The 25,995-nt window shown below is 45.2% G+C and overlaps 1 pseudogene; it reads right to left on the minus strand.

Moving 5' to 3' along the window:
• The window catches only part of LOC115206552 (proton-coupled amino acid transporter 4-like), a 231,126-nt pseudogene that overhangs the window by 163,651 nt on the left and 41,480 nt on the right, over window positions 1-25,995 (minus strand).

Here is a 25,995-nt window from a genome sequence, read left to right on the forward strand (position 1 = left end):
GGAGGCCGAGCAATTGCCATACCAGGCTGTGATGCAACCGGTCAGGATGCTCTCGATGTTGCAGCTGTAGAACCTTTTGAGGATCTCAGGACTCATGCCAAATCTTTTTAGCTTCCTGAGGGGGAATAGGCTTTGTCGTGCCCTCTTCACGACTGTCTTGGTGTGTTTGGACCATTCTAGTTTGTTGTTGATGTGGACACCAAGGAACTTGAAGCTCTCAACCTGCTCCACTATAGCCCCGTTGATGAGAATGGGGGCGTGCTCGGTGCTCCTTTTCCTGTAGTCCACAATCATCTCCTTAGTCTTGGTCACGTTGAGGGATAGGTTGTTATTCTGGCACCACCCGAGCCTGGTCTCTGACCTCCTCCCTATAGGCTGTCTCGTCGTTGTCGGTGATCAGGCCTACCACTGTTGTGTCATCTGCAAACTTAATGATGGTGTTGGAGTCGTGCCTGGCCATGCAGTCGTGGGTGAACAGGGAGTACAGGAGGGGACTGAGCACGCACCCCTGCGGAGCTCCAGTGTTGAGGATCAGCGTGGCAGATGTGTTGCTACCTACCCTCGCCACCTGGGGGCGGCCGTCAGGAAGTCCAGGATCCAGTTGCAGAGGGAGGTATTTAGTCCCAGGTTCCTTAGCTTAGTGATGAGCTTTGAGGCCATTATGGTGTTGAACGCTGGTGTTCCTTTTGTCCAGGTGGGAAAGGGCAGTGTGGAGTGCAATAGAGATTGCATCATCTGTGGATCTGTTTGGGCGGTATGCAAATTGGAGTGGGTCTAGTGTTTCTGGGATAATGCTGTTGATGTGAGCCATTACCAGCCTTTCAAAGCACTTCATGGCTACGGACGTGAGTGCTATGGGTCTGTAGTCATTTAGGCAAGTTGCCTTTGTGTTCTTGGGCACAGGGACTATGGTGGCCTGCTTGAAACATGTTGGTATTACAGATTCAATCAGGGACATGTTGAAAATGTCAGTGAAGACACCTGCCAGTTGGTCAGCACATGCCCGGAGAACACATCCTGGAAATCCTTCTGGCCCCGCAGCCTTGTGTATGTTGACCTGTTTAAAGGTCTTACTCACGTCGGCTACGGAGAGCGTGATCACACAGTCATCCGGAACATTTGATGCTCTCATGCATGCCTCAGTGTTGCTTGCCTCGAAGCAAGCATAGAAGTGATTTAGCTCGTCTGGTAGGCTCGTGTCACTGGGCAGCTCGCGGCTGTGCTTCCCTTTGTAGTCTGTAATAGTTTGCAAGCCCTGCCACATCCGACGAGCGTCGGAGCCGGTGTAGTATGATTCAATTTTAGCCCTGTATTGACGCTTTGCCTGTTTGATGGTTCGTCGCAGGGCATAGCGGGATATCTTGTAAGCTTCCGGGTTAGAGTCCCCCACCTTGAAAGCGGCAGCTCTACCCTTTAGCTCAGTGCAAATGTTGCCTGTAATCCATGGCTTCTGGTTGGGGTATGTACGTATAGTCACTGTGGGGACGACGTCCTCGATGCACTTATTGATAAAGCCAGTGACTAATGTGGTGTATTCCTCAATGTCATCGGAAAAATTCCGGAACATGTTCCAGTCTGTGATAGCAAAACAGTCCTGTAGTTTAGCATCTGCTTCATCTGACCACTTTTTTATAGACCGAGTCACTGGTGCTTCCTGCTTTAATTTTTGCTTTAAATCAAAATCAAATCAAATGTATTTGTCACATACACATGGTTAGCAGGTGTTAATGCAATTGTAGCGAAATGCTTGTGCTTCTAGTTCCGACCATGCAGTAATATCTAACAAGTAATATAACCTAACAATTTCACAACAACTACCTTATACACACAAGTGTAAAGGAATGAATACGAATATGTACATAAGAATATATAAATGAGTGATGGCCGAACGGCATAGGCAAGATGCAGTAGATGGTATAGCGTACAGTATATACATATGAGATGAGCAATGTAGGGTATGAGAACATTATATAAAGTAGCACTGTTTAAAGTGGCTAGTGATACATTTAATTACATCAGATGGCAAGATGCAGTTGATGGTATAGCGTACAGTATATACATAAGAGATGAGTAATGTAGGGTAAGTAACCATTATATAATATAAAGTGGCTAGTGATAAATTGAATACATCAACTTTACCATTATTAAAGTGGGTGGAGTTGAGTCAGTATGTTGGCAGCAGCCACTCAATGTTAGTGATGTCTGTTTAACAGTCTGATGGCCTTGAGATAGAAGCTGTTTTTCAGTCTCTCGGTCCCCGCTTTGATGCACCTGTACAGACCTCACCTTCTGGATGATAGCGGAGTGAACAGTCAGTGGCTCGGGTGGTTGTTGTCCTTGATTATCTTTTTGGCCTTCCTGTGACATTGGGTGGTGTAGGTGTCCTGGAGGGCAGGTAGTTTGCACCCGGTGATACGTTGTGCAGACCTCACTACCCTCTGGAGAGCCTTCCGGTTATGGGCGGAGCAGCTGCCGTACCAGGCGGTGATACAGCCCGACAGGATGCTCTCGATTGTGCATCTGTAAAGGTTTGTGAGTGTTTTTGGTGACAAGCCAAATTTCTTCAGCCTCCTGAGGTTGAAGAGGCGCTGCTGCGCCTACTTCACCATGCTGTCTGTGTGGGTGGACCATTTCAGTTTGTCCGTGATGTGTATGCCGAGGAACTTAAAACTCTCCACCCTCTCCACTACTGTCCTGTCAATGTAGATAGGGGGCTGCTCCCTCTGCTGTTTCCTGAAGTCCACGATCATCACCTTTGTTTTGTTGACATCGAGTGTGAGGTTATTTTCCTGACACCACACTCCGAGGGCCCTCACCTCCTCCCTGTAGGCCGTCTCGTCGTTGTTGGTACTCAAGCCTACCACTGTAGTGTCGTCTGCAAACTTGATGATTGAGTTGGAGGCGTGCATGGCCACGCAGTCATGGGTGAACAGGGAGTACAGGAGAGGCCTGAGAACGCACCCTTGTGGGGACCCAGTGTTGAGGATCAGCAGGGTGGAGATGTTGTTACCTACCCTCACCACCTGGGGGCGGCCCGTCAGGAAGTCCAGGACCCAGTTGCACAGGGCGGGGTCGAGACCCAGGGTCTTGATCTTAATGACGAGTTTGGAGGGTACTATGGTGTTAAATGCTGAGCTGTAATCGATGAACAGCATTCTTACATAGGTATTCCTCTTGTCCAGATGGGTTAAGGCAGTGTGCAGTGTGATGGCGATTGCGTCGTCTGTGGACCTATTGTGGCGGTAAGCAAATTGGAGTGGGTCTAGGTTGTCAGGTAGGGTGGAGGTGATATGGTCCTTGACTAGTCTCTCAAAGCACTCATGATGACGGAAGTGAGTGCTACAGGGCGGTAGTCATTTAGCTCAGTTACCTTAGCTTTCTTGCGAACAGGAACAATGGTGGCCCTCTTGAAGCATGTGGGGACAGCAGACTGGGATAAGGATTGATTGAATATGTCTGTAAACACACCAGCCAGCTGGTCTGCGCATTCTCTGAGGACACGGCCGGGGATGTCGTCTGGGCCTGCAGCCTTGCGAGGGTTAACACGTTTAAATGTTTTACTCACTTTGGCTACAGTGAAGGAGAGCCCGCAGGTTTTGGTAGCGGGCCTTGTCAGTGGCACTGTATTGTCCTCAAAGTGAGCAAAAAAGTTGTTCAGTCTGTCTGGGAGCAAGGCATCGTGATCCGCGACGGGGCTGGTTTTTCTTTTGTAGTCCGTGATTGACTGTAGACCCTGCCACATACCTCTCGTGTCTGAGCCGTTGAATTGCGACTCCACTTTGTCTCTGTACTGACGCTTAGCTTGTTTGATTGCCTTGCAGAGGGCATAGCTACACTGTTTGTATTCGGTCATGTTTCCGGTCACCTTGCCCTGATTAAAAGCAGTGGTTCGCGAATGCTGCCATCAATCCACGGTTTCTGGTTGGGGAATGTTTTAATAGACGCTGTGGGTACAACATCACCGATGCACTTGTTAATGAATTCGCACACCGAATCAGCGTATTCGTCAATGTTGTTGTTCAACGCAATGCGGAACATATCCCAGTCCACGTGATCGAAGCAATCTTGAAGCGTGGAATCCGATTGGTCGGACCAGCGTTGAACAGACCTGAGGGCGGGAGCTTCCTGTTTTGGTTTCTGTCTATAGGCTGGGAGCAACAAAATGGAGTCGTGGTCAGCTTTTCCGAAGGGAGGGCGGGGGAGGGCCTTATATGCGAAGAATAACAATGATCCAGGGTTTTGCTACTCCTGGTAGCACAATCAATATGCTGATAGAATTTGGGGAGCCTTGTTTTCAGATTCGCCTTGTTAAAATTCCCGGCTACAATAAATGCAGCCTCAGGATATGTGGTTTCCAGTTTACATAGAGTCCAATGAAGTTCTTTCAGGGCCGTCGATGTGTCTGCTTGGGGGGGATATACACGACTGTGATTATAATTGAAGAGAATTCTCTTGGTAGATAATGCGGTTGGCATTTGATAGTGAGGAAGTCAGGTGAACAAAAGGACCTGAGTTCCTGAATAAGCAGGAATCAGGAGGACAGAGTTGTGGTCGGATTTACCAAATGGACGGCGAGGGAGAGCTTTGTACGCGTCTCTGTGTGTAGAATACAGGTGATCTAGAATTATTTTCCCTCTGGTTGCACATTTAAAAGCTGAAACAAATCATTCTCTCTACTATTATTCTGACATCTCACATTCTAACTGACCTAAAACAGGGAATTTTTACTAGGATTAAATGTCAGGAGAAAAACTGAGTTTAAATGTATTTGGCTAAGGTGTATGTAAACTTCCGACTTCAACTGTATATACGTGTGTGTGTATTCAGACCACTTGACTATCCACATTTTGTTACGTTACAGCCATTTTCTAAAATTGATTAAATAAACGTTGGAGTTCAGCTAGGCACGGTTAGCGGTCATCAGCTATCCCTTAGCTCGAAAAGCTATCGCCAGTTTTGTACAGCGCGACTCTGACCAGAGCATACCGGACCTATTTTCTCTCCATGTTCCCGGATTTCTACCACAGGCTCTGGACATCTACACCTGGATCTTGCAGCTAGCTAGCTGCTACCCGAGTGACTATTGGCCAACGTCAGTCCCGGAGCTAACATCAATTATTCCGGAGCTAGCCAGCTGAAGAGTTCCATCAGCCACTCCTGGGCTACAATCACCTATCCGGACCCGTTTTACTGCCGATGCGGAGCCCCATCGGGCCTTCATGACTGGACTACCGACGTTATCTGCCCGAGGGAGTATCCAACTGGCCCCTCCGTCGCGACGTAACCTGAACGCCCATCTGCGGCCTGCTAATCGTTAGCTGTCTTATCGGCTGATATCTGATTAGGTCAATCGGACAATTTTCTTGGGCCACTATAACTATTTTGTCAATTGGACTGGTCCCCCCTACCACACGAAACCCCACTAATCTACAGACGGAAACGCACGAGATGGCTAAATACAGACCTCCCTCCATCTTATGCCAGCTTGCTACCTATGATCCGGCTAGCTGTCTGAATCCCACGGGACCCTTATGATCACTCAGCTAAGCATGCCTCTCCTTAATGTCAATATGCCTTGTCCATTGCTGTTCTGGTTAGTGTTTACTGGCTTATTTCACTGTAGAGCCTCTAGCCCTGCTCATTATACCTTATCCAACCTTTCAGTTCCACCACCTACACATGCAATGACATCTTCTGGTTTCAATGATGTTTCTAGAGACAATATCTCTCTCATCATCACTCAATGCCTAGGTTTACCTCCACTGTATTCACGTCCTACCATACCTTTGTCTGTACATTATACCTTGAAGCTATTTTATCGCCCCCAGAAACCTGCTCATTTTACTCTCTATTCTGGACGTCATAGACGACCAATTCTCATAGCTTTTAGCCTTACCCTTACCCTGCTCCTCCTCTGTTCCTCTGGTGATGTAGAGGTGAATCCAGGCCCTGCAGTGCCTAGCTCCACTCCTATTCCCCAGGTGCTCTCTTTTGATGACTTCTGTAACCGCAATAGCCTTGGTTTCATGCATGTTAACATTAGAAGCCTTCTCCCTAAGTTTGTTTTATTCACTGCTTTAGCACACTCTGCCAACCCGGATGTCCTAGCCGTGTCTGAATCCTGGCTTAGGAAGTCCACCAAAAACTCTGAAATCTTCATCCCTAACTACGACATTTTCCGCCAAGATAGAACGGCCAAAGGGGGCGGTGTTGCAATCTACTGCAGAGATAGCCTGCAGAGTTCTGTCCTACTATCCAGGTCTGTACCCAAACAATTTGAACTTCTAATTTTAAAAATCCATCGCTCTAAAAACAAGTCTCTCACTGTTGCCGCCTGCTATAGACCACCCTCTGCCCCCAGCTGTACTCTGGACACCATATGTAAACTGATTGCCCCCCATCTATCTTCAGAGCTCGTGCTGCTAGGTGACCTAAACTGGAACATGCTTAATACCCCAGCCATCCTACAATCTAAGCTTGATGCTCTCAATCTCACACAAACTATCAATGAACCTACCAGGTACCACCCCAAAGCCGTAAACACGGGCACCCTCATAGATATCATCCTAACCAACTTGCCCTCTAAATACACCTCTGCTGTTTTCAACCAAGATCTCAGCGATCACTGCCTCATTGCCTGCATCCGTAATGGGTCAACGGTCAAACAACTTCCACTCATCACTGTCAAACGCTCCCTGAAACATTTCAGCGAGCAAGCCTTTCTAAATCGACCTGGCCCGGGTATCCTGGAAGGATATTGACCTCATCCCATCAATAGAGGATGCCTGGCTATTTTTTTTAAATGCCTTCATCACCATCTTAAATAAGCACGCCCCATTCAAGAAATGTAGAACCAGGAACAGATTTAGCCCTTGGTTCTCTCCAGACCTGACTGCCCTTAACCAACACAAAAACATCCTGTGGCATTCTGCATTAGCATCGAACAGCCCCCGTGATATGCAACTTTTCAGGGAAGTTAGAAACCAACATACACAGGCAGTTAGAAAAGCCAAGGCTAGCTTTTTCAAGCAGAAATTTGCTTCCTGTGACACAAACTCAAAAACGTTCTGGGACACTGTAAAGTCCATGGAGAATAAGAACACCTCCTCCCAGCTGCCCACTGCACTGAGGATAGGAAACTCTGTCACCTCCGATAAATTCACTATAATTGAGAATTTCAATAAGCATTTTTCTCGGGCTGGCCATGCTTTCCACCTGGCTACCCCTACTCCGGTCAACAGCACTGCACCCCCCACAGCTACACGCCCAAGCCTTCCCCATTTCTCCTTCTCCCAAATCCAGTTAGCTGATGTTCTGGAAGAGCTGCAAAATCTGGACCCCTACAAATCAGCCGGGCTAGACAGTCTGGACCCTTTCTTTCTAAAATGATCTGCCGAAATTGTTGCAACCCCTATTACTAGCCTGTTCTACCTCTTTCGTGTCGCGGGAGATTCCAAAAAATTGGAAAGCAGCGGCTGTCATCCCCCTCTTCAAAGGAGGGGACACTCTTGACCCAAACTGCTACAGACCTATATCTATCCTACCCTGCCTTTCTAAGGTCTTCGAAAGTCAAGTCAACAAACAAATTACCAACCATTTCGAATCCCACCGCACCTTCTTCGCTATGCAATCTTGTTTCAGAGCTGGTCATGGGTGCACCTCAGCCACGCTCAAGGTCCTAAACAATATCGTAACCGCCATTGATAAGAAACAATACTGTGCTGCCAATTTCATTGACCTGGCCAAGGCTTTCGACTCTGTCAATCACCACATCCTCATCGGCAGACTCAATAGCCTCGGTTTCTCAAATGATTGCCTCGCCTGGTACACCAACTACTTCTCTGATAGAGTTGAACGTGTCAAATCGGAGGGCCTGTTGTCCGGGCCTCTGGTAGTCTCTATGGGGGTGCCACAGGGTTAAATTCTTGGGCCAACTCTTTTCTCTGTATACATCAATGATGTCGCACTTGCTGCTGGTGAGTCTCTGATCCACCTCTACGCAGACGACACCATTCTGTATACTTCTGGCCCTTCTTTGGACACTGTGTTAACAACCCTCCAGTCGAGCTTCAATGCCATACAACTCTCCTTCTGTAGCCTCCAACTGCTCTTCAATACAAGTAAAACTAAATGCATGCTCTTCAACCGATCGCTGCCCGCACCTGCCCGCCCGTCCAGCATCACTACTCTGGACGGTTCTTACTTAGAATATGTGGACAACTACAAATACCTAGGTGTCTCGTTAGACTGTAAGCTCTCCTTCCAGACTCACATTAAACATCTCCAATCTAAAGTTAAATCTAGAATTGGCTTCTTATTTCGCAACAAAGCATCCTTCACTCATGCTGCCAAACATACCCTCGTAAAACTGACCATCCTACCGATCCTCGACTTCGGCGATGTCATTTACAAAATAGCCTCCAATACCCTACTCAATAAACTGGATGCAGTCTATCACAGTGCCATCCGTTTTGTCACCAAATCCCCATATACTACCCACCACTGCGACCTGTACGCTCTTGTTGGATGGCCCTCGCTTCATACTCGTCGCCAAACCCACTGGCTCCAGGTCATCTACAAGACCCTGCTAGGTAATGTCCCCCCTTATCTCAGCTCACTGGTCACCATAGCAGCACCCACCTGTAGCACGCGCTCCAGCAGATATATCTCTCTGTTCACCCCCAAAGCCAATTCCTCCTTTGGCCGTCTCTCCTTCCAGTTCTCCGCTGCCAATGACTGGAACAAACTACAAAAATCTCTGAAACTGGAAACACTTATCTCCCTCACTAGCTTTCAGCACCAGCTGTCAGAGCAGCTCACAGATCCCTGCACCTGTACATAGCCCATCTATAATTTAGCCAAACAACTCCCTCTTCCCCTACTGTATTTATTTATTTATTTTGCTCCTTTGCACCCCACTATTTATATTTCTACTTTTCACTTTCTTCCACTACAAATCTACCATTCCAGTATTTTACTTGCTATATTCTATTTACTTTGCCACATGGCCTTTTTTGGCTTTACCTCCCTTATCTCACCTCATTTGCTCACATTGTATATAGACTTATTTTTCTACTGTATTATTGACTGTATGTTTGTTTTACTCCATGTGTAACTCTGTGTTGTTGTATGTGTCAAACTGCTTTGCTTTATCTTGGCCAGGTCGCAATTGTAAATGAGAACTTGTTCTCAACTTGCCTACCTGGTTAAATAAAGGTGAAATAAATAAATAAAATAAAAAATAAGAAATCTACACACAATACCCCATAATGACAAAGTGAAAACAGGTTCTTAGAAACGTTTACAAATGTATTAAAAATAAAAAAACATAAATACCTTAGACTCAAAATTGAGCTCAGGTACATCCTGTTTGCATTGATTATCCTTGAGATGTTTCTACAACTAGATTGGAGTCCATCTGTGGTAATTTAATTGATTTTACATGATTTGGAAAGGCACACACCTGTCTATATAATGTCCCACAGTTGACAGTGCATGTCAGAGCAAAAACCAAGCCATGAGGTTGAAGGAATTGTCCGTAGAGCTCAGCGACAGCACACAACTCTCTATGTAAGGTTCCACAGTGGACAGAACAAAAAGCAAGCCATGAGGTCGAAGGATTTGTCTGTAGAGTTACGAGACAGGATTGTGTCGAAGGCACAGATCTGGGGAAGGGTACCAAAACATTTCTGCAGAAGAACAAAGTGGCCTCCATCATTCTTAAATGGAAGAAGTTTGGGACCACCAATTCTCTTCCTAGAGTTGGCAGCCCGGCCAAACTGAGCAATTGGGGGAGAAGGGTCAGGGAGCTGACCAAGAAGCCAATGGTCACTTTTGGAGATTGGAGAACCTTCCAGAAGGACAACCATCTCTGCAGCACTCCACCAATCAGGCCTTGATGGTAGAGTGGCAAGACTGAAGCCACTCCTCAGTAAATGGCCCATGACAGCCCACTTGGAGTTTGCAAAATGCACCCAAAGACTCTCAGACCATGACAAACAAGATTTTCTGGTCTGATGAAACCAAGATTGAACTCTTTGGCCTGAATGCCAAGTGTCACATTTGGAGGAAACTTGGCACCCTCCCTACGGCACCATCCCTACGGCAAAGCATAGTGGTGGCAGCATCATGCTGTGGGGATGTTTTTCAACTAGAACTGGGAGTCTAGTCAGGATCGAGGGAAAGATGAACGGAGCAAAGTACAGAGAGATCCTTGGTGAAAACCTGCTCCAGAGCGCTCAGGACCTCAGACTGGGAAGAAGGTTCACCTTCAAACAGGACAACGACCCTAAGCACACAGCCAAGACAATGCAGGAGTGGCTTCTGGACAAGTCTCGTAATGTCCTTGAGTTGCACAGCTTAAGCAAGGACTTGAACCCCATCTAACATCTCTGGAGACACCTGAAAATACCTGTGCAGAAACGCTGCCCATCCAACCTGACAGAGCTTGAGAGGATTTGCAGAGAAGAATGTGAGAAACTCCCCAAATACGTGTGCCAAGCTTGTAGCATCATACCCAAGACTCGATGCTGTAATCCCTGCCAAAGGTGCTTCAACAAAGTACTGAGTAAAGGGGAATATTTCGGTATTTTTTTTTAAAAATTAATTTTAGAATAAGGCTGTAACAAAATGTGGAAAAAGTCAAGGGGTCTGAATACTTTCCGATGGCACTGTATATATATATATATATATATATATATATATATATATATATATATATATATATATTGTATGTATATATATATATATATATATATATATATATATATATATAGATATGTATGTATATGTGTGTGTGTGTGTGTATGTATATATATATATATATATTCCAAGTTTGTTCGACATTTGAAGCTGCACAAAGAACGGTAAGTCGTGGCTAATATAGCCGACAGCTATATATATCTTTGCTAGTGTAGCATGTAGGCTAACGTAACATTCATGATTTGCGTAAATGTAATATACTAACTATTACTCTTGTTAAAAATATGAAATGGTATTAAATTTGAAGAGCATATTATGACTTGTTTAGGACTCAAAACTCAAAGTTTAGGACTTGAGACTTGTCGGTCTTGACTTGAGACTTCAGTGCTAAGACTTGACTTACTTGACTTACTCTCTCTCCCTCTCTGCCCCTTCTCCCTTTCTGCACCCATCTCTCTCGTCCCCCAGTCCCCCCTCTCCCGTCCCCCTTTCCCTCCAGCTTTCTGTCTCTTCCCCCTTTCCCTCCCGCTTTCTGCCTCTTCCCCCTTCTCTCTCTCTCCCCCCTCTCTCTCCCTCGTCCCCCTTTCTCCCCGCTCTCTCGTCCCCCTCTCCCCCGCTCTCTCTCGTCCCCCTCTCCCCCCTCTCTCTCGTCCCCCTCTCCCTCCTCTCTCCCGTCCCCCTTTCCCTCACCCTCTCTCTTCCCCGTTCCCTCACCCTCCCTTCCCCTGTTCCCTCTCTCCCCCTTTCTCCTCTTCCCTACCGCTTTCTGCCTCTCTCCCGTCCCCCTTTCCCTACCTTCTCTCCCTCCCCTCTCTCCTCCTCTCCTCTGCAGGGATTAGCCCCCTGCCAAGCCACAGAGAGGGATTCTATTGTAAATGATTCATCAAGTTTATCACACCGCAAAGACCTGCCGCACACTACCAGAGGGAAAGCCATGAAATACATTCTTCCCCCAGTTCTGACAACAGACAAGGCCCACTGGCAGCAACCCAGCAGAGGGTAAGAAGGGACAGGGAGAATAGGCCATTAGGGAAAGAGAGGAGGCAATAGTGCCAAGTACGGACCCATTGAGGAAGAAAATTGAGGAAGGAAAGTACAATGGAGACCTGGGAGGAGAGTTTATACTGGGTGCTGAGCTGTGAGGGAATGGTTGGGTGAATGAGACACAATGACAGAGAGAGCGAGAGAAAAGGGGGACAAGACAAGTGGCAATGGTGTAAGTCCCTACTAGCCAGGAGCCCGAGAGGATGGAGGATAGCAACTCATACTTTGAGTGTACAGGGAGTGGGGGAAAAGACAGCAAACAACCCTTAAATATGAGACAAAATGGAGAGAGGAGGAAGGGAGAGAGGAGGAAGGGAGAGAGGAGGAAGGGAGAGAGGAGGAAGACCAAATGGAGCGAGGAGGAAGACCCAATGGAGTGAGGAGGAAGGGAGTGAGGAGGAAGACCCAATGGAGCGAGGAGGAAGGGAGCGAGGAGGAAGACAAAATGGAGTGAGGAGGAAGACTAAATGGAGCGAGGAGGAAGGGAGGGAGGAGGAAGACCCAATGGAGCGAGGAGGAAGGGGAGAGGTAATATCACCCACTGCATTGGCCAGAGCGAGAGACTCATGGTATACACCAGACTGAGGACAGGAGCTCATCATTTCTGCATGGGGAATAGACAAGCAGCAGAGCCACTCTAAACGCCAGTTGCACGCTCCATTGTGTTTCTCCAGTGGCCGCCACTGAAAAGCCTCTCCATCTTGGCTCCTGTTCAGCATGCATGCAAGCAATGGCAGCTAGTTATCTGGTACCCGCAGATATGATCCATGCACTACATTTCCACTTCCCACATCATAAAAAGAAAATCTATGTTATAATGTTAAATTAATGTGGAAAACATTGTATTTGCAAAAAGTAATTAAAAGTAATTTCATATTTTTTTCACCAAACTTTTAACATAAATCCAATGACATGACTGACATTTTGTGTTGATTTCATGTTGAATTCACGTTAGTTGGCAACTCAACCAAATGTAAATCAAAACTAGATGTTGAAATGACATCTGTGCCCAGTGGGTAGTCTTCTCTTACCACTTTCTCCATCTTTAAAGTGGGATACAGATACCATTTGTTTTGCCAGTGAAAAATGGAGAATCTCATACTCATCATTTTCATGCAGGCATGGGGCATCTTGGGGGAATGAACATTTTCGCAAATATCCTCTTTACAAAAGCTGTCGCAAGTTCACGCCAAGGTGAGGGTGAGTGTACTTGGATGCTAGTGTTTGTGTGCTTGCATGTGTTTCTGTGCTCTTGCGTGTGTGTGTGCCTACGCCCTTGCATGTGTGTGTGTGTGTGTGTGTGCCTGTGTTTTTGTTTAACAATCCTTGTGGGGAGCAGAAGTCCTTACAAGGATAGTAAAACAAGGAAAATTGGGGACATTTTGCCAGTCCTCACAATGAAAAAGCCTATTTTAGGGTTAGGGGTTAGGTTTAGGGTTAGGTATAGTTTAGGGTTAGGGTATGGTTAAGGTTAGGATTATTGGTTAAGGTTAAGGCTTAAATTTGGGTTGGGGAAATTAGGATTTTAATGGGAATTAATTATTTGGTCCCCACAAGGATAGAAATACAAAAGTGTGTGTGTGTGTGTGTGTGTGTGAGAGAGAGAGGTCTGGCTGGCACTTGATGAAGCTGCATTTATCAAAAATGAAGGATAATGAAATGTGCAGTCATCAATCACCTGAAAGATGTAACGCTAGTCTCCCCTCAGTCTAATTACATTTGGGCCTGCTGATTTATTAAATGAGACCCAAACAACTGTGGCAATTAAAGCACATTTCTTCTTCCTCACTTCCCGAGTGACAAACCTCACCATGGCTTCACCATAGCATACCTGGTCTGGGCATGTTACACTGAGCTGGGCCATACATACAGTAATATAGAAGACCTGTGATCCTGACAGACTGCGATTGGGATCAGGCGGTCAGACAGAAAACTTTGGGATTAATTATCTTTTTGGTCCCGTAGATCATTTGGAAACGGTTGTCTCTAAGCTTTGCATGTGTTAGCCCAGACCTCCCTATTTTATTAATAGCACATATTTGTGTCATTATTCACAGAATCTCAGAATTCACTGCTTCAAGTTTAGTAGCCTACCTCTCCTCTCCTAGTTGGGAGAGTTAGGTAAAGTGCACCCTTTATGTGTTGTGACAATATAATAGAATAGGCATGCATGGGCAGAGAATCACCAGACAGTTATCTTTCCAAGGTTTACTACAGTGTCTGTAAATAAATATTGAGAAGAGGAGGGTACTCAACCAACGCGAGTTGAGGTGCAATCAAAAACATTTATCATCATTGAAAAGGCACAACGTGCACATAGACTACCATGGTAAGCGAGCGTTGTGCCTTTTTATTTTCAATAAATATTGAGAAGAGGAGGGTACTCAACCAACGCGAGTTGAGGTGCAATCAAAAACATTTATCATCATTGAAAAGGCACAACGTGCACATAGACTACCATGGTAAGCGAGCATTGTGCCTTTTCATTTTCAATAAATATTGATTACCCATTTATTTGTCTCTGTCTGCAAATCGTCCCCCAAAAAAGGTGGGCTATATCCTATATACAAAATGTGTCTCAAGAGAAACTGCAAAAGTCCGCTCTCATCATTCCTGCTACTTCACGTTCAGTAGCCATACATGCAAGATCAGGTGTGTGTGGTCTCAATTAAACAGAGTAGGCTATAGCTCAGGGGTACAAACTAGAGGTCGACCGATTATGAATTTTCACCGCCGATACCGATTATTGGAGGACCAAAAAAGACGAATGCCGATTAAAATCGACTGATTTTTATATATATATTTGTAATAATGACAATTACAACAATACTGAATGAACACTTTTATTTTAACTTCATATAATAGATAGATTTTATTTATTAGGTCTCAAATAAATAATGAAACATGTTAAATTTGGCTTAAAAAACGCAAAAATACAGTGTTGGAGAAGAAAGTAAAAGTGCAATATGTGCCATGTAAAAAAGCTAACGTTTAAGTTCCTTGCTCAGAACATGGGAACATATGAAAGCTGGTGGTTCAATATTCCCAGTTCTTCAATATTCCCAGTTAAGAAGTTTTAGGTTGTAGTTATTATAGGAATTATGACGCGTCGACTATTTCTCTCTATACCATTTGTATTTCATATACCTTTGACTATTGGATGTTCTTATAGGCACTTTAGTATTACCAGCCTAATCTCGGGAGTTGATAGGCTTGAAGTCATAAGAGTTGCTTGCAAACGCAGTAAAGTGCTGTTTGAATGAATGCTTACGAGCCTGCTGCTTCCTACCACCGCTCAGTCAGACTGGTCCATCAAATCAGACTTAATTATAATATAATAAACACAGAAATTCGAGCCTTTGGTCATTAATATGGTAAAATCCGGAAACTATCATTTCGAAAACAAAACGTTTATTCTTTCAGTGAAATATGGAACCGTTCCGTATTTTATCGAATGGGTGGCAACCCTAAGTGTAGATATTGCTGTTACATTGCACAACCTTCAATGTTATGTCATAATTATGTACAATTCTGGCAAGTTAGTTCACAGTTTGCAATGAGTCAGGCGGCCCAAACTGTTGTATATACCCTGACTCTGATTGCACTGAAAGCAAGAGAAGAGACACAATTTCCATAGATAATATTGCCTGCTAACATGAATTTCTTTTAACTAAATATGCAGGTTTAAAAAATATATACTTCTGTGTATTGATTTTAAGAACGGCATTGATATTTATTGTCACGTACATTTGTGCAAAGATTGTTTTTTTTCAGCAATGCGCTTTTGTTAAATCATCACCCGTTTGGCAAAGTTGAAGTAGGCTGTGATTCTATGATAAATTAACAGGCACCGTATTGATTATATGCAACGCAGGACACGCTAGTTAACCTAGTAATATCATCAACCATGTGTAGTTAACTAGTGATTATGTGAAGATTGATTGTTTTATATAAGATAAGTTTAAATGCTAGCTAGCAACTTACCTTGGCTCCTTGCAGCCACAAGGTCCTTTGATGCCGTACTCGTATAACTGCCACGCAGTTTCCTCATGGATTGCAATGTAATCAGCCATAATCGGCATCCAAAAAGGCCGATTACCGATTGTTATGAAAACTTGAAATTGGCCCTAATTAAATCGGCCATGCTGGTTAATCGGTCGATCTCTAGTACAAACCTTTTTGGCCCACGACCCCATTTTGATATGTGAAAATTCTTGCAACCCCAGCCATGTGAAAACAATTATGTAATTAACAGCCGATATTTTGTTTTAATATAGAAGGGAGCACTAAACCCAGCTTCACACATATGAGCTGGCGAAGGGTACAAGTACTTGGAACTCTGAAAAATATGAGGTCAAATCATGACGTGAGTGATCTTCAGGTCGGAAAGTCGAGCTCTGGAAAGATGCCAGAGTTCCCAAGTTGGAATTCCGAGGTGGATGACCATTCAAAACTTTTTTTCTCCCCAGACAAAGCTCGTTTTCTTTTCGAGTTCCCAATTGTCTTGAACGCACTGAAGTCGGAGATTTCCGAGTTTCCAGTTGAGAGTTCTCAGTTGTTTTGAATGTGGAATTAATGCTCAGAGGGAGACGGCAGGGTTTTGCCTTTGAGTCAGGAACCAAAACTCCTCCGCAGTGACCCGTGAATGCATTCAGTCACATTACAGCTCGATTAATTGTTCAATTTCACTTACAGGCATTTCAGCTGAGCCAGGATCACAGCAGAGGCCTACCCGCCATAGATGGAACCCCATCTATGCACAAGCCCACCATGGAATGTGTTTTTCATCAATATAGCCACGCAGCCCACTGAACATCCCCTATGGAGTGTTGTATGGCATTGAAGCTCGTTTGTAGGTTAGTTAACACAGTGTCCAAAGGAGGGCCAGATGTATATATCAACGATATATATCATCGCTCTTGCTGCGGGTGATTCCCTCATCCACCTCTACGCAGACGACACTATTCTGTATACATCTGGCCCTTCTTTGGACACTGTGTTAACTAACCTCCAGACGAGCTTCAATGCCATACAACACTCCTTCCGTGGCCACCAACTGCTCTTAAACGCTAGCAAAACCAAATGCATGCTTTTCAACCGTTCGCTGCCCGCACCCGCCCGCCCGACTAGCATCACTACTCTGGACAGTTCTGACCTAGAATACGTGGATAACTACAAATACCTAGGTGTCTGGCTAGACTGTAAACTCTCCTTCCAGACTCATATCAAACATCTCCAATCCAAAATCAAATCTAGAATCGGCCTCCTATTTCGCAACAAAGCCTCCTTCACTCACGCCGCCAAACTTACCCTCGTAAAACTGACTATCCTACCGATCCTCGACTTCGGCGATGTCATCTACAAAATAGCTTCCAAAACTCTACTCAGCAAACTGGATGCAGTCTATCACAGTGCCATCCGTTTTGTTACCAAAGCGCCTTATACCAACCACCACTGCGACCTGTATGCTCTAGTCGGCTGGCCCTCGCTACATATTCGTCGCCAGACCCACTGGCTCCCGGTCATCTACAAGTCTATGCTAGGTAAAGCTCCGCCTTTTCTCAGCTCACTGGTCACAATAACAACACCCACCCGTAGCACGCACTCCAGCAGGTATATCTCACTGGTCATCCCCAAAGCCAACACCTCCTTTGGCTGCCTTTCCTTCCAGTGACTGGAACGAATTGCAAAAATCACTGAAGCTGGAGACTTACATTTCCCTCACTAACTTTAAACATCAGCTATCTGAGCAGCTAACTGATCGCTGCAGCTGTATATAGTCCATCTGTAAATAGCCCACTCAATCTACCTACCTCATCCCCATATTGTTTTTATTTATTTTGCTGCTCTTTTGCACACCATTATCACTACTTACACTCCATCATCTGCTCATCATCATCTGCTCATCTATCACTCCAGTGTTAATCTGCTAAATTGTAATTACTTTCCTACTATGACGTATTTATTGCAATACCTCCTCATTCCATTTGCACACACTGTATAGACTTTCTTTTTTTCCTATTGTGTAGTCTTTTCATGTTGTTCCTAGTATGTTTGTTTATTCCATGTAACCCTGTTGTTGTTTCTGTCGCACTGCGTCACTTTATCTTGGCCAGGTCGCAGTTGTAAATGAGAACTTGTTCTCAACTAGCCTACCTGGTTAAATAATGGTGAAATAAAAAAATAAAAAAATGGAATGTGTTTTTCATCAATATAGCCACGCAGCCCACTGAACATCCCCTACGGAATGTGTTTTCATCAATATAGCCACGCAGCCCACTGAACATCCCCTATGGAATGTGTTTTCATCAATATAGCCACGCAGCCCACTGAACATCCCCTACGGAATGTGTTTTCATCAATATAGCCACGCAGCCCACTGAACATCCCCTATGGAATGTGTTTTCATCAATATAGCCACGCAGCCCACTGAACATCCCCTACGGAATGTGTTTTCATCAATATAGCCACGCAGCCCACTGAACATCCCCTATGGAATGTGTTTTCATCAATATAGCCACGCAGCCCACTGAACATCCCCTACGGAATGTGTTTTCATCAATATAGCCACGCAGCCCACTGAACATCCCCTATGGAATGTGTTTTCATCAATATAGCCACGCAGCCCACTGAACATCCCCTATGGAATGTGTTTTCATCAATATAGCCACGCAGCACACTGAACATCCCCTATGGAATGTGTTTTCATCAATATAGCCACGCAGCCCACTGAACATCCCCTATGGAATGTGTTTTCATCAATATAGCCACGCAGCCCACTGAACATCCCCTATGGAATGTGTTTTCATCAATATAGCCACGCAGCCCACTGAACATCCCCTATGGAATGTGTTTTCATCAATATAGCCACGCAGCACACTGAACATCCCCTGTGCAGTTTCATGCTCGGGAATCGTGAGACAGAACAATATGTCCTCATGAATAGCATACCCCGACATGTACAGTATAGCGAACAAAAGTCAATGCATAGGCATCTCGGCCCGCACAGCTAACACCCATTTGGAGAGCATGAGCTGAGGAGTTTGAGTTGTTCAGTACGAGTTTCCTCTTGATTGTTAGCAATAGCATAAATTATTTGTTCAACAGTATTATCTAACAAAGGTATTGATGTGAGTTTCTGTGCCTCTACCTCCCCACACATTGTTTTCACCATATCAATTGTGGCCGGTAATATTAAAGTCTCTGCAATAGTGTGTGGTTTTATAGCGTAGCGGGCCAAGCCATTCACCATGGGAATGATTCAAGTGCAACAGTCAAGTGCGGCCTTTTCCCATTATCTAAGGACGCTCTCTGGTTGAATTTTATCTTTTAGATTTGAATAATTTTCATTTAGATTTTTATGGTTAAACACAATACAATGATTTTGAGATACAAAAAACAATATTATAATACAGTGGTCACCAACCATTTCTGAGTCAAGATCACTTTCGCAGTCAAAATCTACTGCTCAGATTTTACATTAACCTCACACAAATAGTTTTGTAGGAATGAGGTTTGGGCAGTAAGGCCTACTACATTATCAGAGCATATTGGCTATATGATTGTCCTGACAATATTGTTAATCAGACCATATTATATTTCAAAACTCGAGCTTTGATAAGAAAATAGATCAGTTGGTTTAGCACTTGTGAGGCACTGTGGATCATGAATTTCAATAATTAGCTTTTTTATTTTACTGGACAGATGGTTCCTGCATCTGATGGTCAACGAGGTCACAGCACCACGTCATTGATCTTCAGGTCGAAAAGTCGGAGCTCTAGAAAGATACCTGAGTTTCCGACTTGGAATTCCGAGTTGGATGACCATTCAAAACTATTTTTCCCAACCGCCTCTCACGGTCCCTGCTCTCTCCTTCCTTTCCTCTGGTGATACTGACCAGAGAGAGGGGACAGTCTTCCACCTGATGGTGAAACTCGAGTCGCACCGCATCTGCCTCATGCACAAATTCATGTTGTTCCTATGAACAGAGAAAGTTAAATATTCTTTAATATTAAAACCGACACGACGAGCTGCTAATAATAATAAAACGCAGGGCGATCGATACTTGCATTTACATTTACATTTACGTCATTTAGCAGACGCTCTTATCCAGAGCAACTTACAAATTGGTGCATTCACCTTATGATATCCAGTGGAACAACCACTTTACAATAGTACATCTATATATCTTTTTTTTGGGGGGGGTTAGAAGGATTACTTTATCCTATCCCAGGTATTCCTTAAAGAGGTGGGGTTTCAGGTGTCTCCGGAAGGTGGTGATTGACTCCGCTGTCCTGGCGTCTTGAGGGAGCTTGTTCCACCATTGGGGTGCCAGAGCAGCGAACAGTTTTGACTGGGCTGAGCGGGAACAGTGCTTCCGCAGAGGTAGGGGGGCCAGCAGGCCAGAGGTGGATGAACGCAGTGCCCTTGTTTGGGTGTCGGGACTGATCAGAGCCTGAAGGTACGGAAGTGCCGTTCCCCTCACAGCTCCATAGGCAAGCACCATGGTCTTGTAGCAGATGCGAGCTTCATCTGGAAGCCAGTGGAGTGTGCGGAGGAGCGGGGTGACGTGAGAGAACTTGGGAAGGTTGAACACCAGACGGGCTGCGGCGTTCTGGATGAGTTGTAGGGGTTTAATGGCACAGGCAGGGAGCCCCGCCAACAGCGAGTTGCAGTAATCCAGACGGGAGATGACAAGTGCCTGGATTAGGACCTGCGCCGCTTCCTGTGTAAGGCAGGGTCGTACTCTGCGAATATTGTAGAGCATGAACCTACAGGATCGGGTCACCACCTTGATGTTAGCGGAGAACGACAGGGTGTTGTCCAGGGTCACACCAAGGCTCTTAGCACTCTGGGAGGAGGACACAATGGAGTTGTCAACCGTGATGGCGAGATCATGGAACGGGCAGTCCTTCCCCGATAGGAAGAGCAGCTCCGTCTTGCCGAGGTTCAGCTTGAGGTGGTGATCCGTCATCCACACTGATATGTCTGCCAGACATGCAGAGATGCGATTCGCCACCTGGTTATCAGAAGGGGGAAAGGAGAAGATGAATTGTGTGTCGTCTGCGTAGCAATAATAGGAGAGACCATGTGAGGATATGACAGAGCCAAGTGACTTGGTGTATAGCGAGAATAAGAGAGGGCCTAGAACTGAGCCCTGGGGGACACCAGTGGTGAGAGCACGTGGTGCGGAGACAGATTCTCGCCATGCCACCTGGTAGGAGCGACCTGTCAGGTAGGACGCAATCCAAGAGTGAGCCGCGCCGGAGATGCCCAACTCGGAGAGGGTGGAGAGGAGGATCTGATGGTTCACAGTATCAAAGGCAGCAGATAGGTCTAGAAGGATGAGAGCAGAGGAGAGAGAGTTAGCTTTAGCAGTGCGGAGAGCCTCCGTGACACAGAGAAGAGCAGTCTCAGTTGAATGACCAGTCTTGAAACCTGACTGATTTGGATCAAGAAGGTCATTCTGAGAGAGATAGCAAGAGAGCTGGCCAAGGATGGCACGCTCAAGAGTTTGAGAGAAAATAAAGAAGAGATACTGGTCTGTAGTTGTTGACATCGGAGGGATCGAGTGTAGGTTTTTTGAGAAGGGGTGCACTCTCGCTCTCTTGAAGACGGAAGGGACGTAGCCAGCGGTCAAGGATGAGTTGATGAGCGAGGTGAGGTAAGGGAGAAGGTCTCCGGAAATGGTCTGGAGAAGAGAGGAGGGAATAGGGTCAAGCGGCAGGTTGTTGGGCGGCCGGCCGTCACAAGACGCAAGATTTCATCTGGAGAGAGAGTGGAGAAAGAGGTCAAAGCATAGGGTAAGGCAATGTGAGCAGGACCAGCGGTGTCGTTTGACTTAACAAACGAGGATCGGATGTCGTCAACCTTCTTTTCAAAATGGTTGACGAAGTCATCTGCAGAGAGGGAGGAGGGGGGGGATTCAGGAGGGAGGAGAAGGTGGCAAAGAGCTTCCTAGGGTTAGAGGCAGATGCTTGGAGTTTAGAGTGGTAGAAAGTGGCTTTAGCAGCAGAAACGGAGGAAGAAAATGTAGAGAGGAGGGAGTGAAAAGATGCCAGGTCCGCAGGGATGCTAGTTTTCCTCCATTTCCGCTCGGCTGCCCGGAGCCCTGTTCTGTGAGCTCGCAATGAGTCGTCAAGCCACGGAGCAGGAGGGGAGGACCGAGCCGGCCGGGAGGATAGGGGACATAGAGAGTCAAAGGATGCAGAAAGGGAGGAGAGGAGGGTTGAGGAGGCAGAATCAGGAGATTGGTTGTAGAAGGATTGAGCAGAGGGAAGAGATGATAGGATGGAAGAGGAGAGAGTAGCAGGAGAGAGAGAGCGAAGGTTGCGACGGCGCAATACCATCTGAGTAGGGGCAGAGTGAGTAGTGTTGGAGGAGAGCAAGAGGGAAAAGGATACAAGGTAGTGGTCGGAGACTTGGAGGGGAGTTGCAGTGAGATTAGTAGAAGAACAGCATCTAGTAAAGATGAGGTAAAGCGTATTGCCTGCCTTGTGAGTAGGGACGGTGAGAGGGTGAGGTCAAACTTGGCAACTCATTCATTGCAGCTGCAGCCCGAGCAGAAGTACGGAGAAGCACATTTTGTAATAGTGTTGAATAAAAACAGAGACAGTGCTGACCGGTTGGCGACCACTGTTATATTATATCAGTATACCAGTAATACCGATAGCCTAATATAATGGGACATGTGAGAATCTCTAGTAATGTAACCTAGGTTATTTTTTGCGCATTTTGATATTGCCTATAGGGCGCAAAATTGCTGGGACCCTGGCTGGCAAGTGAGTTGTGTCACATACACCTAAAATGTCATTGCGAGACCACGGTTGGGTCCAGGACAAGCTCTTGCAGTAGCGGGTGGGAGTCAGACAGGAAGCCACCAGGAGTGGGCGGGGTGAGGTTTCCGGTGCGCAGACCTCTGAAGTAATACACAACTGACACACCCACATTTCACAAAGATTCAAACAGGACAAGGACATATCACAGAGACACACACATTACATCCATACTTGGCTTGGACGGTATACTGGGGAATTTGAAAATAAACCATCGCGTGACTATCAAACACCATTTAAACTATTTCTTTGAAGTTTAATGAATGTGAATATTTGTAGCTACTTTAAGTAAATGCAGTGCCATTGGGAAAGTATTCAAACCACTTGACTTTATCCACATTTTGTTACGTTACAGCCTCATTATAAAATGGATTAAGTAAAAAAATCCTCAGCAATCTACACTCAATACCCCATAACGACAAAGCGAAAACAGGTTAAGAAATGTTGGCAAATAAATTATAAAAAATAAATACCTTATTTACATAACTATTCAGACCATTTGCTATGAGACTCGAAATTGATCTCAGGTGCTTCCTAATTCATTGATTATCCTTGAGATGTTTCTACAACTTGATTGGAGGCCACCTGTGGTAAATTCAATTGATTGGACATGATTTGGAAAGGCACACACCTGTCTATATAAAGTCCCACAGTTGACAGTGCATGTAAGAGCAAAAACTAAGACATGAGTTCAAAGAAATTGTTCGTAGAGCTCCGAGAGGATTTTGTCGGGGCAAAGATCTGGTGAAGGTTACCAAAAAATGTTTGCAACATTGAAGGTCAACAAGAACACAGTGGCCTCCATTGTACTTAAATGGAAGACTCGTCATAGAGCTGGCCGCCGACCAAACTGAGCAACCGGGGGAGAAGGGCCTTGGTCAGGGAGGTGACCAAGAACCCAATGGTCACTCTGACAGAGCTCTAGAGATCCTCTGTGGAGATGGGAGAACCTTCCAGAAGGACAACCATCTCTGCAGCACTCCACCAATCAGGCCTTGATGGTAGAATGGCCAGACTGAAGCCACTCCTCAGTAAAAGACACATGACAGCCTGCTTGGAGTTTACCAAAAGGCACCTAAAGAGTCTCAAACCATCAGAAACAAGATTCTCTGGTCTGATGAAACCAAGATTCAACTCTTTGGCCTGAATGCCAAGCATCACGTCTGGAGGAAACTGGCACCATCCCTAAGGTGAAGCATGGTGGGTGCAGCATCATGCTATGGGGATGTTTTTCAGCGGCAGGGACTGGGAGACTAGTCAGGATCGAGGCAAAGATGAATGGAGCAAAGTACAGATAGATCCTTGATGAAAATGTGCTCCAGAGTGCTCAAAACCTCAGACAGGGGAGAAGGTTCACATTCCAACAGGACAACGACCCTAAGCACACAGCCAAGACAATGCAGGAGTGGCTTCGGGACAAGTCTCTGAATGTCCTTGTGTGACCCAGCCAGAGCCCGGACTTGAACCTGAACAAATATCTCTGGGGAGACCTGAAAATAGCTGGGCAGCAACGCTCCCCATCCAACCTGACAGAGCTTGAGAGGATTTGCAGAGAAGAATGGGAGAAACTCCCCAAATACAGGTGTGTCAAGCTTGTAGCGTCATACCTAAGAAGACTCAAGGCTGTAATCGCTGTCAAACGTGCTTCAACAATGTATTGAGTAAAGGGTCTGAAAACCTATGTAAATGTCATGATTAATATAAGTTTTATAAATTAGCAAAAATGTCTAAAAACCTGTTTTTACTTTGTCATTATGGGGTATTGTGTGTAGATTTCTGAGGGGGAAAAAACTATTGAATCAATTTTAGAATAAGGCTGTAACCTAACAAAACATGGAAAAAGTCAAGGGGTCTGAATACTTTCAGAAGGCACTGTACATGCAGTCAACTTGTACAATACATTAGGAGATAAAGTTGATTGCGCTCTTCATTTCACCTACCACATTATTTACAATATTAATAATTACCAGTAGTCCCCAGTCATGTGGTCTTTGTTTCCAAGCACACAACAACGAAACAACGAGAGACCGGAGCCTTGTGAGTCACTCACTGTTTTGCAGCATACGTTAGTTCACCTAGTTACACTATGGAATTCACAACTTTAAATGTTTGCCAACTAGATATCTCATATCTATTCAGTTTGGCATTTGGTTTGCTAATTTAGTAGCTAGTTATCTAGCTAAGTGGTTAGCTTCTTCGAAAAACAAGCTTTTCTTGGTAATAGAAGATAACCCCCTCCTGAATCAACATCCTTGCTGTCCAATATAGGTTTGTGAGTGCAGAAAACTGTGAGTAACATTTTTTGGGGGGGATGTCTGTCCAGCAAATACTTTGTCAGAGACTGCATAACATTTTCACATTGTGCTTGTTAGCATTTGCTATTGGATTCTACATGTAATTGTTAGCATTGCCAACCTTTGGATTACAGAGGTTCCGTGGGGTTTGAAAATAGTGCCCCACAAACAAAAAGTATAACCCCACTTAATACCTTCACCATGTCAGCACTGCTCCATACTACTGAAATGGCTGCCCTAACCTCAATGTATTCTACAGAATCAGAGAAACCTTTTACTCAGAAGCACAGCAGGTCAATTTGTTTATAGCTCTCTTTACAACGGGCTCATTTAAATGCCAGCCACCTATACCGCTTCCACTAACAGACACCGTGTCCCACAGCATTATGGAATTGGATTAGTTCTCTCTCTCCCCCCCCCCCCAGTAAGCTATACACCATGTTCCTGTTTATGTGATGGTGCTTACCATGCGTTATGAGGAAGGTTAAGGGTTATGCTTCCTTTGACGTCGTCACCAAAGTGGAGGTAGCCCAGACAACGTAGAGGACGATGGTGATGCCCATCCCGATGTTTAGAGCCGCAGGGAACCGCTTCATCTGTTCCTCTAGAGGAAGAACCTGCCCCATACACACACAAATTGTCAGGAATGCTGTATAACAAAAGCAATAAAATACAAATCCATTACTATATTGAATAAAAGGTTGTAAACACTGCATCAAATAAACTAGGTATTGAGATCTGAAAAAGCCATGAAAAGATTAAAAGCATCAGTCTTCTATTGAATAAGAAACCCTTGGAATAGAGAATGATAACAGAGTAGCTAGGAGGACTAGTCTCTGATATACTTTATACATGGTGACCTACGTTAGCACCAGACGTTTACCAAGCTCTCTAGGCTCTGATATACTTTATACATGGTGACCTACGTTAGCACCAGACGTTTACCAAGCTCTCTAGTCTCTGATATACTTTATACATGGTGACCTACGTTAGCACCAGACGTTTACCAAGCTCTCTAGTCTCTGATATACTTTATACATGGTGACCTACGTTAGCACCAGACGTTTACCAAGCTCTCTAGTCTCTGATATACTTTATACATGGTGACCTACGTTAGCACC

This window comes from Salmo trutta, chromosome 13 (assembly GCF_901001165.1).
Source record: "Salmo trutta chromosome 13, fSalTru1.1, whole genome shotgun sequence".
NCBI classification, from domain to species: domain Eukaryota; kingdom Metazoa; phylum Chordata; class Actinopteri; order Salmoniformes; family Salmonidae; genus Salmo; species Salmo trutta.